Here is a 16764-nt window from a genome sequence, read left to right as displayed (position 1 = left end):
AAGCAGACCACCACAGACACACACAAGACAGGCCCTTAACAACATGCAGTGCAGCTATGTCCAGTTAATGTGGCTACTACTATACACCTGTGACATAAGTGACATGTCAGTGTATGTGATGGACGTTCACCTAAAACATAGTGCACCTATTTCAACAATAGTAATGCAGCCCTTTAGAGCAAACTGCCTACGTCTTCACAAAAAAATCATGCTAATATGTTACAGCTCCTGCAAATATGCTACTGTAATTACTGATGTAATGCACTGCAGTGAACTCCTCCAGATGTGAACATGCAAGTATTGCAATATGGCTAAGCTTAACAGTTGTATCCACAGCAAACTGGCAGCCCTTAACATGCCTAGGGTATAGATGAGCCATAATAAAAAGCAGTGCCATACTCACCAGCTACCGCATGATGGACCCCGGCCACACCAAAAGTACCTATGGATTTGTGTGGAAGAGGTATTGCCAGCAGACACAAATGTGACATTGGTACAGGATAATACCTGCATATACCAACATGTACAGTACAGACTGTGATACTATCCATATTGCTGACATACACAGTATGTATGTACACATGTGCATTTCAAAACACCACCCCACAAATGAAGATTGACTTGACATATGTGAACAAGTATGCAAAGTCTGCCACTATGAATGCTACAGTCTTGACATAGGTTCATAGGTTCATAGGCATGTACTAGGCTAATGGCCCTGGAGCCTTTACAAGCCTAGTCCATAGGATTACCCTGGCATCATGCCACCCAACCTTTGTTCCTAGTGCCTCTGTCAAGTAGAACCACTGGAGTGATCCCCGGGGTGAATTTTCTATTTCCCATCCACTCATCAAGGTTTCTCTTGAAGAGGGCCAGTGTGGTGCTCTGTTGACATGTATGGGAAGTCTATTCCATAGCATGGGCAGTCTCTGAGTTATGAACCTGTCCCTCCAGCATGTTCTGTTGATTGTGGTAGTGAGATTGAGGTCTCTGGAGCATGTGGCGTGGAGGGATTGTGATTTCTTTAGATGTAGCATTTCTAACAGAGCTGAGTCAAACATGGCTTTGTAAGTCAAGCAGAGATCGCATCTAAGTAGGTTATATGAGACAGAGAATAGCTGGAGTTTTTTGAGTCTGTCCATATAGGACACATGTTTAAGGCCTAGGATCCTCTTTGTAAGGTACTTTTGCAGCCTCTCCAGTTATTACAGGTGTCTAGTGAGGTACATGCCAAATGGGGCATTGTACTTGATGATTGGCCTAATGAGGGAGGAGTAGAGGGAGACAATGACCTCTTTCTTCCTGCATACAAAACCCATAGTAATGAGATGTGCCACATAGAAGGACTTTCTGACCACAGTGGCAATGTGGTGGTCAAAAGAGAGGTTGCTGTCAACCTGTGTTCTCAGATCTCTTATAACACCTTCTGTGTTCAGTGGACTACCATCAATGTGGTAATTCAAGGGAAATGGGTTTTTCCCAAAGGGGATGAAGATACATTTTTTGACATTGAGCTTAAGGCCATGGTTCTGACACCAGTCGTTGGTCTCATTGAGGCCTTTCTGTAGGATGTCTGCATCACTTAGGGAGTTAATAATAGCTCCCAACTTGCAATCATCTGCGAACTTTGTCAGCCAGAGTCCCTTCATGTTGGCCTGGATTTCAGAGAAGTAGATACCAAACAGGAGAGAACCCAGGACCGAACCCTGTGGGACTCCACTCATGACTGGTCAGCAGTCTGACTTGGAGTTGGCTACTTTCACACTGTGGGTTCTATATGTGAGCCAGTTTGCAACCCACCTAGTGATGTAGGGGTTGATGCCTAGCTTAGCAAGCTTTTCTATGATTCCTGAGTGGGGAATGGTATCAAAGGCCTTGGCCAGATCAGGGTAGGCTGTATGAACCACCTTACCTTCATCCCAGCTCTGGTGACTGACTCAAAGAAGTCAACCAAGTTGAGCAGGCATGATCTACCCTTCACAAAACCAAACTGCGTAGGATCCAGATTTTGGAGACTCCCTATATGCTTGTTTATTAGTCCATGATGATGCATTCCATAGCTTTACATATCAGACTCGTCATGCTAATGGGGCGATAGTTCCCGGGGTCTGTAGTCACTCCTCCTTTGTGAGAGGGATGACTGTAGCAGTGTGCCATTCGGTGTGGACAAAGCCTGAGATGAGGCTGTGATTGAACAGGGCACAAAGGTGAGGTGCCAGTTCACTCTGTAGTTCATGTACAGCCAGGGATACTGTCAGGTCCCATAGAAGCTGTATTCTTGGCCTTGGACAGTACTGTTTTAACCTGTGCAGCAGTAATACTAGGTGCCTGGAAATCTATTAGTATTGTTATTGGTCCTTTGGGGGGTGAGAGGGGTAAAGTTAGCACTGAATCTGTTCGCCAGTATATTGGCAATATTTGTTGGCTGGGTATAGGAGATACCATTGTGCAGTAGCTCAAAGCAAATCTGGGTATTGCCATGGAGATTCTTTACATAACTATAGAAGGCCTTGTGGTTGTCTTTACTATCTGCTGCAATTCTGTTTTCATAGCTAGCTTTAGTGGATTTGATGAGGGATCTCAACCTTTTGCTGAGGCTGATAAGGGAGTCTTTCTAGTCTTGGGGCTTCACCTTATTCTACATCAGTTTCCTCCTTCTGTTGTAGAGTTTGTTTATGGCAGGGGACCACCAGATTGGCTTCCTTTTTTTTTTGAGGAGAGCGTCTTAGTTCTATTGGGTATGGCGAGATCCATGCATTTGTGTACATGTTTGTACAGTGCATTGGTGTATGATATGGCGGTCATGCAACTATTCTCCATTTGCATGGGTGCCTTGAAGTTAGCCATCTCTGTTTTTAGGAGCCCAAAGTTAGCTTTGGAGAAGTTTTTCATGATGGTTACCTTTGTTGGGGGGGGTGGGAGGGATGTGGATTTCCAAGGTGATTAGCTTGTGATTGGATCTAACCAGGGAGGAGTTGACTATTGGTGTGGAGCAACGGGCATGATGACAACTGGATGCTTACCTGGTTGCTCCTCAGCTGTGGAAGCTGTGCCTCCCACCTCCATGACATATGGTGTTACAGACTCTTGTGAGCTGGGAGCTGAACCAGGTTTGCCAGGAACTCCTCTGTGGCTGAGAGTGGCTGTTGTGTAGCAGGCCCTTCACAGGTGCCAGCACGGTCCCTGGCCACAACTGCATCCCTTTGCAATGCATGATGCATCAGATCTGTGGCCCAGTGTCAGACCTGCTCATAGCTCCTGTCAAACTGGCCACATGATTAACTGATGCTGTGAGGTCTGCCCACAGTGCAGTGCATTCTTGCTGGTTATGGTGACGTCTTGACAGCAGCACTGGATGATGGAGTCTCAGAGCATCAATCATGGTGGTGGTCTCAGCTTCTGAGAAAGGGGATTCCTCCGGTGGTGCATTCCACTTGAAAGACATGAAGAGGGAAATGCATCACAGGACCACATAACATTGCTCACCATTATGTACACACCCTGCAGATCCACATTTGCCACCACTATCCACTGCTAACTTATGCATCATTCCCCATCATCTATCACCACAGTATTTATATGTCTATCAGCAACATAGTGGCAATACATCATGCATTTCTCTCCTGCTCTTCATGTTTCCTACTAATTGCTGCATGTCCTATAAGGTGTTCAAATGCATTGTCCTGTTGCACCTACTACTGTTTGTTCATAGCCTGTCTATATTGTATGCAGTGGTGTCTGCCTCCACTGTTGTATTAAGCACCTGGGCTATAGGATCACTCCTTAGGCCTCCCGAGCCTTCTCCCTCATATTCTGCACTGTATGGCTGGACAATGTCCTACAGTTTCCCCTGCCAGTCCTGTTGATATGGGCGTCCTGGCACAGTGTAGCATCTGCCTCAGTAGCATAGATGAACAACCATCTACAAACACCAGCAAGGAACACTGTGTGAAGATGCAATGAAATTACGAGCCTACAGTCCATGCTTTCTCCCTGTCAAGCACAAATATCTGTCCCAAAATAGGTTGTGAATACAATCAGTACACCTCACACACCACCTACACTGACACAGCACAGACACACACACACACACACACACACACACACACACACACACACACACACACACACACACATATGCAGAGGTCCCCAACATACACATCCACAAACAAAGGAGACCTGCAAGGCAAAGTCACATGTGAATGTCACAGCCCTACACATTACATACCGCACATGGCCACACACCTGTGTCCCACAGCCACGCAGGCATCACCACATATCAAACATATTACACATAGGAGACTCCATTGTGAGACACACTAATGTGCCTCTCACCTGGCTGTATATGTAGATGGTCACAGTTACTTGTATGTCAGGTGACAGAATTTACCATATCGCATATGTGCTGCTGTCTCTCACCAACAGGTACTGTCATGAGTCTTTCACAGTCCTTGTTGGTGTGCCTGACTTTGGGTGTATGTCCCTGGACTATATGCAGTGAGACATGAGTGAGCATACTAATTATGTGTCTCAGACAGGTATGTCCCCAGTGTTATGCACCATTCTGCTGTCTCCTAGACTGATGCCACAATACATTCAGGAAAAGATTGACCTGAACATGTGGCCTTTTATCCTGTGATATTCCAGGGGTTTTCCAGTACCTGTGAGTCTGGGATGATATGGCAACATACCACAATGCTTCGACAGAGATGGCTCCCATCTGTGTCAACTGGTCTTCAGGCATCTGGCAATGGTTCTCGCCACCCACATATTGCCTTCATTAGGAAAACTGGTGAGGTGATCACTATCAACATACAACTGTCAGCACAGCACACATTGAAGGCCATGCTGCTAAATGCTAGGAGTCTACACACAAATCTGTCCTCAATGCAAGTATTCTTAACCCTGGGAAATGCTGACATCTGTGCAGTCACATACACATGGTTCAAAGCTGCAGAGAGCACCCCAGCCTTACTTGGTCAACCATCCTATCATACAGTCATACTCCAAAATGTGGGAGGAAATGACATGGGACATGTGATGTCAGTATAAATGAGACACATACACACCTCTATGCTGTACAGGCAGTAAGATGCACAGGGGACACTAAAGGGGAAGTTCACCATTGCCAACAAAGCTATTCAAATCATACCTAGCTACTGGTCAACACATGTGACCAGGATGCCCATTCTTTATTATGATTTGGGTCTGTACCCTGACCCTGGGTCACTTGAATGACCCAAACATACACTGGGAGATGTATGCCAGCACACAAATGGCCAGACAGCCAGCAACAGTGTAATTACAAACACCTTGCTGTAGCTAAGGGCTACCCCCACATGAGGTGAAGGTGTGTTGCAGTTGATATTACACAACACAGGTTACCACTGCAGCATCCCTACAGTGTCATCCTCCATGGCAAAGCAACCATTATGCATTCATATTTGCAGTCACCATCTCACAAAATACACATCTAGCTAGAGTCAGACATATATACACCTCCAATATCGAATACAGCCTCCTGAGGGATGGTATATACAGCTGCACAGCCCCCAACCCCTCTGTAGGGACTGGCACCAATATTCACACATGCACACAAGTGATATATGTGCATGTTTATAGATTGGACTCAGGTATACCTGACAGGACACCGTCATCCTCTGCAAGGACACACCTGTGTGGTGGGCATCTGCAATGCATTACTGTGTATAACAGGGATGACATACTGCTGTCTGAAACAAAGTAGGAGCAAGTTCCCATTTTGGAGTAATGTTATCTTAACATGAGCAAGCGAATGGGATCACTACTGGAAACTGGCACAGCAAACCCAGAGTCCACATTGTTGACATCTGCTACAGGCAATCACCTCCTGTTCTGCATATATGTAGGGTACAGGTCACCACTGCTATGTGAACATCACGGTATACATCCACCAAGGGCACCTTTCACATCACACTCAAAAGCAGAAATGCAAGCAACCTCCACCTCCCAACACAACCCAAATGACACATAGCCCACAGACTCAGTGTGCCACTCAACCACAGCCAAGAAGGAAAAACAACGTACCCAACACACTAGTCATAGGTGACTCTATAGTCAGGCACACTGATGTCCCACTCACCAGGCTAAACAAGGAGAAGGTTACTGTCAGCTGCCTGTCAGGTGCCAGGATCTGCCACATAACCCACACAATCAGGTCACTCCACAAGTACAAATATGACTCTGCCATTGTCCATGTTGGTGTGAACGACCTAAGATGTACCTCCCAGGACTACATGAAAAGAGACATGGAAGAGCTCTCCGATCTTGTAGCCCAGGCAGGTATGACCCTAGCCCTGAGTAGCAGTCTGCCATCACCCAGAATGATGCTGCAGTACAAGGACAAAATGATTGACTTTAACAATTGGCTAAGCTTCTGGTGCCATTCTAAAGGGATCCGTTATCTGTCTGCCTGGGATGACATGGTAGACAGACCATGATGCTTTGCCAAAGATGGCCTGCACCTGTCACCCCTGGGATTCCGGATACTGGCTAAGGTTCTTGCCGCCCCTATAGTGCCTTTTTTAGGCAAGGTTCAAATGACAAATTCACCACCGTAACAGGAACAAGCAAGCAAAAACCGAGGGTGATGCTACTCAATGCTAGAAGTCTAAATCTCAAAATGCACTCACTCGAGGCACTCCTTAAAATGGAGAACATCGATATCTGTGCAGTGACTGAGACCTGGTTCAAGGCTCCAGAGAGCACCCCTGCACTACCACGCTATAACTCATACCACACTTTTCAGCCATGTAACCTGGACCGGAACACCAAAGGCGGAGGTGTGTCCATATTCATTAAGGATATCCACACCTCCAGGATAGTTGCTCAGCATAAAACTGCCAAGGTTATCCAAGTGCAACTAACTCTGGGCAAAACTGCAATCCAAATTGTAGCTTGCTACAGATCACCCACCATGCCCCAGGATTCCCACTCCTCTTTTCTTGATGTACTGGAAAATATTAGGGTCAACCAAACACCCTAATAATGGGCGATTTCAACAACCCCAACATTAACTGGGAAAACTACTCATGTACCAACTCCTTCACTCAACACTTTCTGGAATTCATAAACTCCAATGCCCTGGATCAACTTATCCACACCCCCAGCAGGGGCAACAATATCCTAGATCTAGTCATTACCATCATGAGTGACCGGTGTTCCACACCTGAAGTCAATGCCTCATTGGTCTGATCCGACCATAAGCTAATTACCCTAGATATCCACATCCTGCCCCCACCCCCCATTAAGGAAACCATGGTAAAAAATTTCTCCAAAGCCAGCTTCATGCTTCTTAAGACAGAAGTGGTGAACTTCATGACACCCATGCAGATGGACAATACAGTTACGACTAATGAATCCTACACAATTGCACTTTATAAGGACTTACATGAGTGCATGGATCGTGCTATCCCAAACAGAACCAAGACGCTATCCTCCAAAAAAAGGAAGCCAATCTAGTGGCCCCCTGCCATAAATAAACTGTACAACAGAAGAAAAAAACTGTTGAAAAAGAGAGTAAAATCCCATGAGTGGAGGAGCTCCCTGGTCAGCCTCAGTAAAGAAGCTGCGATCCCTGATAAAATCCTCCAAAGCTAGTTATGAAAACAAAATCACCACTGATTCTAAAGACAACCACAAAGCATTCTATAGCTATGTCAAGAATCTCAATGGCAACACTCAGATCTGCTCTGAGTTACAGCACAATGGCACTAAATATACAGACACAACTGATATTGCTAACATCCTGGCAGATAGGTTCAGTGCTAACTTTACCCCCCTCTCACCCCCTAAAGAGCCCATCTCTATACCAGAAGAATGCAAAGTTCCTGTAATCACGGCTGCACAGGTAAAAACCACACTCTCCAAAGCCAAGAACACAGCATTCATGGGACCAGACAACATCCCAGGCTGCATTCTACATGAACTACAGAACAAACTGGCTCCCCACCTAAGTACCATGTTGAATCATAGCCTCACCTCAGGCTTTGTGCCTGCTGAATGGCGCACAGTGATGGTTATCCCACTCCACAAGGGGGGGGAGCCACCATGGACCCCGGAAACTACCACCCCATTTGCCTGACGAGCCTGGTCTGCAAGGTCATGGATGTATCATCATGGAACTTATAAACAAAGACATTGGTAATCTCCAAACTCTGGACCCCACTCAGTTTGGGTTTGTAAAAGGCAGATGTTTGTGTCTTTCAGATTTTCACAGTAAGGAGTCGCCATAGCGGAACTCCGGTCCGCTAATGATTGGCAGTTGATTTTTATGTACCGGCTTGCCAGGCCTGACGTACAACCTTCAACGAAGGTACACCCATTCACGCATGTCTCCACGCAGAAGACGGTCTAACTGAGAATCGAACCGGACAGCGTCTTACTGTGAGGCAACAATGCTATCATGTCTCCTAAACCTGATAGACTTCTTTGAAGCAGTCACCAAAGCCATAGACAAGGATAAGGTGGCTCACACAGCCTATCTAGATCTCGCCAAGGCTTTCAACACCATCCCCCACTCTGGAATTACAGATAAACTCACTAAACTAGGTATAAATCCCTATGTCACAAGACAGGTTGCCAACTGGCTCACTGACAGAACCCACACTGTGAAAGTAGCAGACTCCAAATCTGACTTCAGACCAGTGACAAGTGGAGTACCACAGGGTTCAGTCCTGGGTCCTCTCCTGTTTGGTATCTACTTATCTGTAGTACAGGCTAACACAGAAGGTCTTTGGCTAACGAAGTTCACAGATGACTGCAAACTAGGAGCCATAATCAAAACTCCTAACGATGAGGGCATCCTACAAAAGGGCCTCACTGAGACAGATGCCTGGTGTCAAAGCCATGGCCTCAAGCTTAATGCCAAAAAATGCATTGTAATCCCCTTTAGTAAAAACTCTGTACCCATGAACTACAACATAGGCAGTAGTATACTTAACACAGAAAGTGTGATAATAGACCTTGGGACACGGGTGGACAGTAGTCTCTCCTTTGATAATCACATTGCCACAGTAGTCAGGAATTCCTTCTACATGGCACACCTCATCACAAAAGGTTTCTCATCCAGAAAAAATAGGTCATTGTTCCCCTCTACTCATCACTCATTAGACTAATTATAGAGTACAACGCCCCTTTTGGTATGTACCTCACAAGACATCTACAACAACTGGAAAGGCCGCAGAAATACCTCACAAAGAGGATTACCAGCCTCAAACAGATGCCTTACACAGACCATCTCAAAAAACTCCAGCTTTACTCCATCACATATTGCCTACTCAGAGGTGATCTCTGCCTAACATACAAAGCTATGTCAAACCCAGAGCTGTTGGACATGCTCCACTTAAAGAAATCCCAATCCCTCCGAGCTACACGCTCTAGGGACCTAAACATTGTCACCACAATAAACAGAACATGCTGGAGGGATATATTCCTGTCCCAGAGACTTCCCATACTCTGGAATAAACTGCCTATCTATATCAATCTAAGCTCCTCATTAGCACTCTTCAAGAAAAATCTTGATGATTGGATGGGAAATAGGAAATTCACCCCGGGGATCACCTCTGTGGCTCTGCTTGACAGTGGCACAGGAAAATAATTTTCTTGGGTGGCAAAAGCCAGGGTACCTTTTTAGCTGGGCTTGTATAGACCCCAGGGCCGATAGCCCAGTACCTACCGATGAACCTATGAACCTATGTCTGCAACATCACAGGAAGCACTTGCATCTGCTCACTTGTGGTGGTGGTGAAGGACATCAGCTATACCAGTGCTGTAGGTATAGCATAATTGATGCCTGACAGAGTCAGTGTAGGCTTCATCCCCTGTCCCCCATAAGTACATCAGGATGTCCACAGGACTTGCCCCCTTCTCCTATATGTAGGGTACAGGTCACCACTGCCATGTGAACATCATTTTATACATCCACAATGGGCAACTTTCACATCACAGGATGCATCCTACATGACCCCAAGCGTAACCTTGCAACACCATAAGGCACTATTCAAAGGAGGACTGACTACCACCTTTGTCCCAGCCATGTGTAGGACAGCCACTGTCCTCCCTTTACACTAAGTTGTGGGGTCCACCGATCTGTCACCTTATACACTCATCAGCCAAGCTAACCTGTTCTGCAAGGCCATAGCACAGCCTATAGTGAATTTCATTAACAAGGACATTGGTGACCTCTGCACACTCCATCATGCACAGTTAGGTTTTATGAAGGAAGGGATCATGTCTGTTACACTCTGTTGACCTCTTTGACACAGTCACCAAAGCCATGGATGGGTGGTGACAGTGCACACTGATGATCTTGACCTGGAGAAAGTCTTTGACAGTATAACCCACATGGCCATAATAGATATACGCTCCCACATATGTACCACAACATGTGTTACCATAGGGGTAACACACTGGCGCTCTGACATGGCCCAACTAATCCACATAAGGGAATCCACCTCAAGTGGTTGACCCATAACTAGTGACGCAACCTGTTGTTCTGTGTTTCGGCCTCTGTTATGTGTGATGTACACTTCTGAGGTGCTGACCACAGCTATTGGCCTATGGCCTACAATGTCTGCAGATGACTGCATGCTGTAACCTGTCACTGGATTCCCTAGTGATGTGGACATCTGCCTAGGGGGTCTCATTCAGAAACATGACTGGTGCCAGAAACATGGCCTCAGGCTGCATACCAGGAAATGTAGTGTCAACCCATTTGTGGAGAGTGACGTCCCCACATATTATCACAGTATTAACAACATCCTAGGCATGCAATCAGTCTTGAGTGATTTGTGCACACAGGTCAATGGCAACATGACATTTCACGACCATGTTGCTTCCGTTGTATGGTAAACATTCTACATGGCCCACCTCATACATAAGGGTATGCCATTCAGGGACATGGGGTCTAAACATCTCTGCATTCCTCCTAATAAGGCCCATTATTGTGGAAAATGCCCCATTCGTCATTCACCTCACACAGCACATGTAGCAGCTGGGGACATCTCAGAGGTTCCCGAATAGGGAATACCAGGGCCTCAAACATCTACCATACACAGATAGACTATAAGCCCAACCCTATACCCGGTTTCATAATGCTACTCAAGGATTAGCTCTACCTGGCATGCAAGGTGATCATGGACTCAGCATTGTTGGGACTGCTGCACAAGTTCAACTCAAGCTCCACTCTATTAACAGATACACACACACATACACAGACACAAGCACGTCGTCAACCTGGTGTGTGAAGATCAACTGGGCTTGTTGGCAGCTCAGATGGAATGGTCACACTGTCCGTTTCAGGCAGGGTAGCTATTCACACCTTTGCAGGTGGAACCTGGATAATTGGATGGTTAACTGCACATACACCGGTGGGATCCCACCTGTGTCCCTGTTGGATTGGAGCATCAGGTGTTGCCTTGCATACACATGGGCTAACATCTGGCCTAGGCATATGAGGGCTCAGAGCCCATAGCATAGTAACCTCATATAGTTCTAGGTATACCAGTTATGACTTGTGTGCTGTGACAGACTGTGTTGTTATGTGTCCACACACATCACTGCCATCAACTGTGGTGTGTCCCCTATGGGCAATCTTACAGTACCATGTCATAAAGCCAACATCCGACAAATAGGTCAGTGGTACTACAGGTGCATGTGGAAATTTCAGCAACATCTGTGCTACACAATAACTGAGAGCAGTGCATATGTCGTGTAAGATTTTCTCCTCATAGGTATCTGACATCTGCAATACCCAGATGTTTGCAGAATATCTACATGTGCCTGATATATGTAGACCCCCCTTCCAGACAAATATCGATGTCTGGAAACCAGTTGGACAATATGTAATGGTTGTCTCCAGAGTTTGAGGAATGGGTCTGTGACATCCCAGACCCCTCGGAACACAGTAATGGTACATTAATATCTGTTACTCTATCCATTCCCTTACACTTTATGCTCAATATGTACATACTGTTGCTGAGGTAGAGTCTATGTCCTCCCCCCCACTACTGCTGCCTATAAACTGCTGTCCCACTGCAGGGGGTTACCATGTATGCTAGCCATAGCTGTCATGCAATGAGATACAGGTATGCAGTACACAGTGACCTAGCCAGGGTATGTCAGGAACAGTCAGGGACACCTGGACAATCTTTGAACTAACACTGTATGAGATTCACAGACTGAGAGGGGCTCACTGACAGTACATGATGTGATATGCCAGCTGTATCCATCAGCAGTGACAGTCACTATTGTACATGAGACAATTCAGTAGCTTTCGTACATGAGCTGACCATTGGTGGGGGGACTCAGGGGCCATATCTGTGATCTATATCACTGCAGACAGAGCCAAAAGTGAAGACTGTAGGTGCTAGACAGCAGACTAATAGCAACATGTCATGCCAAGTTATGTTGTTGAGACCTACTGTTGAAATTCCTATTTCCTAGTACTGCATCCCTACATCTGCATTCCATTACATGGTTAATTCAATGACATACCTGGCATAGTGCTGTACTCCTTTGTGAGCAGAAATCCACTGGTAGCTTTCCTTGGAAATCACAGTTTTATTTCATGAAGAAAGTTACAGACCTCTACCATAGGCAGCAACTTGTCTTTTCTATGTAATGCTCATGAACAGGTGATTGCCTGTGCACCAGTCTGTGACTCACACTTGCTAATAGCATCTAGAATAGCTGGATTGCATTTTCATTAGCGAATGGCATGGCAACACAGTGCTATAATTAACACATTCCCTCCAGTAGAGCTCTTTTGAGTGTGCACCTTTAAGTCCCACTTGCTGTGGCTTCAGCCTTTAGAAAATGAAGTTATCACCTTACAGTTCTAACCAATGCTAATTGATAGAGGTCATATAGCAATATAATTGTGTTTGCCATTATGTATGCTTCAAGATAAAACATTCTGATACCCTGTTTGTAGCATGGTTTTGTAATTATTAATGCAAATATGAACAGCAATATTTGACCCGTAGAGGTGCAGTAAGAGGTAACTGCAGAAACACCTGGAGATGTCACTCAGCTGTAATAAGTTAAGGCCTTCCTATAAGCCTTGGCCCTTTTCCTGGCCTGTGAGGATACATTATCAAGGTGTGGGAGCAACAGCATCACAGAGGGTAGGTAGAACTACTGTTCACTGTTTGGATTGATGTGGTATGTCCACAGTTTTGCATGCTATGTTTGCCCATTGTTAACAGACCTTCTGATACTGTGGCAGTATACTGTTTAACAATCTGTGATGGGGTCAGTAAGGAGACAGGCAAATGTGAATGTCAAACATAATTTTTATCTAAATGTGCATGCTGCTGCAGTTGATGCTGGTCTATCAACTGTGTATGTTTGGAGGGTGAGGCTGTGACACATGTTCCTGTCACCTGAACATTTCCTCCCACTCAAACATTTATGTATGGGTGTTGTGTGGATGCCCTGTTGTAGGTGTTTGGGAAGTATGGCTGGTCTGTAGCAGGTAGCTGAAAATACTGCTGCATGTGTAGCAGGCCACAGCTGCTGTATTCTGGCCAGGAGTCATACTGGGGATTGTGAAGACATTGGGGGACAGCAAGCTGTATATGTCAGTGAGGGAACAGTGTCAGTTCTTGTGTCACAGCATGGCCAGGGTGAGGGTACCCATAACAGTCCAGGTGAGGCATGTCTCTCTGGTATGTATGTTAAGTAATAGTGCTATCCAAAGAGTGGTAGGTGACATTTGGGACATGTATTCATATTTGTGACATGTGTCCTACACTCCAGGCCTTTGACATGCTACTGTGGGTGGCAGTGGCTGAAGTAGCAGCAACCAGTTATGTTGGAGATTGCAGGGCTCAGTTATTTCTATGTTGTATTGACAAGCATGTAGTTGTTGTGCAACAGACTGGACTGTGGGCCAGGGCTGTGGGTGTCCAGATGTCATACATGCTAGGAATGTGACAGATACAGCTACTGAGTCATTATTATGGGAGGTGTAGTTGCAAGACATATGTGTATGCATACAGTGTGTTACACAGGATTGCTATGAGCATGTGTGTTCAGATGGGTATAACGTGTGACATAGACCTGTCTATCATGCTTTTGTGACCTCAATCTGCATTAGCTTGCCAGTACTTCAACACACAGGATAGGTTTTATGACAACCATGCCATATGTAGGTGGCCCAAATGTGGACATTTTGCAACAGCCTATGCAGTTGTCAGCTCTACCTGATATCATAGGCCTGCCGTACATCCATCAACATGTATTTAGCTGTGTACTGATGTTTTTGTTTGCATCACAGCCCAAGTACGCTGTCATTTATCCCATTATATGTACAAGTAGTGTGTTACTGGCAAGCAGGATCTGTTTGTAAAACCATGAATCATTTCTCAGACCTGTGTTAGCCTAGTGGGCTAATGCACTATGCTATAATTCAGAGAATCTTGGGTTTGAGACTTGGCAGGGGTGTAAATGTTTGCTGATGTGACATCACTGTAATGCATGATATATTTATGGGAACACCAGTTAATCTTGGAACTCAGTTGGTCTACTGGGCTAATGCACTATACTATACTTCAGAAGATCCCGGGCTTCAAACTTAGCAGCTATGGTTATTTTACTGACGTGCATAACAGTGTCAACATTAGATATTATGATTAAAGCAGTTTTAAGTGGGTTTGCACGAAGTGCTGTGATACCAAATGGCATTTAGTCCCACTTAAACCCACGCTATTTCCAAAAAAAGAAAAGAAAAAAGGGGTGATATGAAAGTGGTGAAATGGGGGCCAAGCAGAGGGAAAAACAATATGAAAGGCAGGTAGAGATGTGCAGGATGGGTGTAGGAAAGGACCATAGCTCTCCATTTCTTCTACAGCAACAGCTGTGCATGTTGTGGACATTTTGGAATTTGGAGCATCACATCCCACTGGGAGGGGTGTGGGCAACATAACTTTGTTGATTAATTGCTGGGAAGATTTATTGATGACAGTGTATGTGGGGTCAAAATGGAGTGCTATGTATGAGGCGATATTTTTTTGTGGGACAGATGTCCTTTTTTTTTTTTTAAGGAGAGAGCAGAATTTTGGGGAAGGGTTGTAGGTACATTTGGGGAGGTAATTTAGGTAGGAGAAGATGTGTTTTCAGACAGACAAGACAGTAGACAGGGGCGGTGTGTGACACATGAGGGGGTAAACACTTTGGATGGGGAGAGTATTGTGGAACCAAGTCGCACATGCCTCCAGACGAGCAAGCTTCAAGTTTAGAGGTGTTGGTAGCAGACAGATTGGTAAGACAAGGGGCTCCATATAGAAGAGAATGCAGGAGGTAGGTGATTGCCAGGGTATGCCTAGAGGAGTTGGAAATAAAATGATTGTTCTTATATAGCATACCAAGCTTTTGGTGGGTTTTCTTTATGTTTTGTTGTATGTGAAGATCAAATTTGAGGTGTTCGTCTATGGTAATGCCAAGGAGTTTTGCAGAGGGGACCACTTCTATAGCAGTGTTAGTTTGACTTAGGACATTGAAAGTGTTTTTGTCAAAGGAGGAAACCTTGGAGGGGAGGAAAATTAGTATTTTAGATTTATTGGAGTTGAGGGAATGGTGGTTTTGGTGCATCCAGTTCTCTGTAGTGGAAAAGGCTATTTGAGTTTTAGTCAGTAGTTCAGGAATGTTGGGGGAGGCACAGACCAAGGTAGAGTCATCAGCTTGGATGACCGTAGTGTCAGGGATGACGGTTTGAAGGTTATTTATAAAGATGTTGAAAAGCATGGGTCCGAGGATGGACCCCTGAGGAACGCTAGTAAGTGTAGGCAAGAAGGAAGAGGAGGAGTTCTTCCCTTTGAAAGCTTGAGATCTGTCAGATAGGTAACTGGAGAACCAAGATAGAGTATAAGGGGAGAGTTTAAGGTTAGCGAGATGAAGGAGAAGGTGTGTATGGGAGATGGTGTTGAAGGCTTTAGAAAGATCTAGCAGTACTGTGAATACAATGAGTCCAAAGTCTCGGGCTTGATTTACAGTTTCTAGGAATGATAGTTAGGCAGTTATGGTACTGTGGCCAGGACAGAAGCCGTGCTGGGTGGTTGTTAGAAGGTGATTCTGAATTAGATAAGGCAAACGTTGGTGGTGGACACATTTTTCTAGAATTTTAGATATTGGAGAGAGTAGGGCAATGGGGCGGAAGTTAGAAATAGTGGTGTTTTGCCTCCTTTGTGAAGAGGTAGAATGTAGGCTGAACGCCAGAGTTTGGGTACGTATGACTCATTTAAGGATCTATTAATCAGGATACTAATTGGGAGAACAATACCTTCAGCTGCATACTTGAAGAAGGAGGAGGGTATGTTGTCAGGGGCATTAGAGCATGGCTTTAGTTTGGATAAAAGCTTTTTTATAAAAAATGGTGGAAACAGGTTTGAGATGGAAATTAAGGTGATTGTTATTTGGGTTGTTGGGCATTGTGAAGAGGGAGTTAGTTGGATTCTTATTTGGGAATGTTTTGGTTAGCTTAGCTAAGGATACAGTAAAGAAGGTGTTGAAATGGGAGCACAGTTCACTATCAGTTAAACTAGGATCAGGGCAGGGGTTATTCCTAGATCCAGGATGGAGAAGGGAGTTGACTGATTTCCAGAATTGTTTTGGGTTCTTATTGTTGTTGGTCTGAAGTTTATTATGGTAGTTTTTTTTTGTCCAGATGTGGTAGGAATAAAGACATATAAGTTGATAAACTGTGTAGTTTGTAAAATTTATTCT

Source organism: Protopterus annectens, chromosome 3.part0, assembly GCF_019279795.1.
Source record: "Protopterus annectens isolate FY-2018-M chromosome 3.part0, PAN1.0, whole genome shotgun sequence".
NCBI classification, from domain to species: domain Eukaryota; kingdom Metazoa; phylum Chordata; order Ceratodontiformes; family Protopteridae; genus Protopterus; species Protopterus annectens.
This window is presented reverse-complemented; position numbering follows the sequence as displayed.